Here is a 2,448-nt window from a genome sequence, read left to right on the forward strand (position 1 = left end):
ACAGGCGCCCGCCACCTCGCCCGGCTAGTTTTTTGTATTTTTTAGTAGAGACGGGGTTTCACCGTGTTAGCCAGGATGGTCTCGATCTCCTGACGTCGTGATCCACCCGTCTTGGCCTCCCAAAGTGCTGGGATTACAGGCTTGAGCCACCGTGCCCGGCCGATGCTTCATTTTTAACATCTAATTTATGTTTGCCCCATTCCAGGGCTTCCCGGCCTTTGTTAGCATTTGAAGATACTGTTCTTGCCATCAGTCCTTCAGGGTAACTGCTGAAGCTGCCTCCTTTCAGTGATTATGCCTTCTTTAGTCAAAGTAATTTTTTTTCTGGGTCCTGAGGATGTGGTTTGTGTATAAGTCTCTCATCTACAGAAACCATATTTTAAGTGAAATATTAGTAGATTTAAGTTTGATTATTTTCTCTATAGGATTAACTACAGAATATTCTAGCTCATGTGTTTTGGTTCTTGCTGTACCAATAAGTGACTTGTAGTTCCCACTCTGTGCAGAGAAGTCTGTGTCCGTGCAACTCTTCACTGGATCTGTATGTCTGTCCAATACCAACCCACACCATGCTCTGGTTCATAGAGCTTTTGGGTATTTGTGCAACTGTTCTAACAGTTTCTAGTGGTGTTTTTGGCCGGGCATGGTGGCTCAGGCCTGTAATCCCAGCACTTTGGGAGGCCGAGGCAGGCGGATCACGAGGTGAGGAGATCGAGACCATCCTGGCTAACACAGTGAAACCCCATCTCTACTAAAATACAAAAAACTAGCCGGGCGTGGTGGCGGGCGCCTGTGGTCCCAGCTACTTGGGAGGCTGAGGCAGGAGAATGGTGTGAACCCGGGAGGTGGAGCTTGCAGTGAGCTGAGATCGCGCCACTGTACTCCAGCCTGGGTGAGAGCGAGACTCCATCTCGAAAAAAAAAAAAAAAAAAAAGGGGAGCAGGCATCCCTGGTTCCCTTCTCTTCCTAGCAAATACCCAGGGTACACGAGGGAGAGAAGAGCATCCTTTCTCTTCCGTCCTTGCATCCCCGAGTCCTGGTGACCTTGGCAGGTGCCACCCATGGGTGCCAGAGGCTTGCACCCATGAAGCAGGGAGGGCCTTGAGAATAGGAATTATTCAGTCTCACCTATGTCTCTATCCCACCTTGGAGTTCCCTAGACCTCATTTAAGCCATGAATACTATCAGCATGACCGTTATCCATGAAATGGGGCTTGGCTTAATAGTCAGGAATCAACCATGCCCATGTGCTCTGTGTCTTTTAGCTTCTATTATTGTGTGCCTCTGGATCCCTTAGATCAAGATTTCTTTCCTAGGGCTTTGACTCAAAGCTTGAAATTGATTTTGGGACAGAAATGTGTCTGGGGGGCGGGGGTGTTGCATGGACTCCTGATCATAAGCAGAATGTTAAGGTGAAGCGGTGGAATTGAGTCCTCCTCCAACAAGGGAGAGAAAAGGATGTCATGCCCAGAAAACTGGTGGCTGTAGTTATGCTTGCTAAGATTTGGGTGCCTGGTGCTTGGCTTTGGTTAGCTCCCTTGGTCTTATTTTCCCAAAAAGGAAACCTCCAGGTGATGGGCATCCTATTTACTCTCATCACCTGGCAGGAATTGCAGGATAATTGCTCAGAACTAGAATACTGATCCAGATTTTCACATTAACTATCCTTTTGTTCTTTCTGAGCTATAGCCAGAGATTGCTGGTTGACTCACAGGAACAAGAATAACTATTTCTACAGAGGCCTTTTAGGTAGGTTTTGATGAAACTCTGTTCCACAAGGAATCTCAGATAAGACCTTTTAAAACCGAGTCCAGCTGTGGGTTTGTGTCCTTAAATACCTGTGAGTTGGGTGATCCTCTCCTCTTAAAGACCCAAGATAGGCCGGGCACGGTGGCTCAAGCCTGTAATCGCAGCACTTTGGGAGGCCGAGACGGGCGGATCACGAGGTCAGGAGATTGAGACCATCCTAGCTAACACAGTGAAACCCCGTCTCTACTAAAAAAAAAAATACAAAAAACGAGCCAGGCGAGGTGGCAGACGCCTGTAGTCCCAGCTACTCGGGAGGCTGAGGCAGGAGAATGGCGTAAACCCAGGAGGCGGGGCTTGCAGTGAGCTGAGATCCGGCCACTGCACTCCAGCCTGGGCGACAGAGCGAGACTCCGTCTCAAAAAAAAAAAAAAAAAGACCCAAGATAAACTTGGGGCTCCTGGGCCTGTTAGAAAGTGACATTCTTTACTGACCACAGGTCAGGAACCATGTACAGGGACTGTGTAGATGAGGGTATGAGGCCAGTTTTTTACCTCCAAGGGGCTTTTATTGGATCTACAAGTCGAGCTTGACACAAAAGGAAGTATATCCTTCCAGTCAAAGTCTTGGTAAAACAGCCAGTTTCTCCAATTGTGTCCTGTTGCAAAAGAAAAATGGATTCTTTTTTTTTTTTTTTTTTTT

This window comes from Rhinopithecus bieti, unplaced genomic scaffold (genome assembly GCF_001698545.2).
Source record: "Rhinopithecus bieti isolate Rb0 unplaced genomic scaffold, ASM169854v2 scaffold_73501, whole genome shotgun sequence".
Classification (NCBI taxonomy): domain Eukaryota; kingdom Metazoa; phylum Chordata; class Mammalia; order Primates; family Cercopithecidae; genus Rhinopithecus; species Rhinopithecus bieti.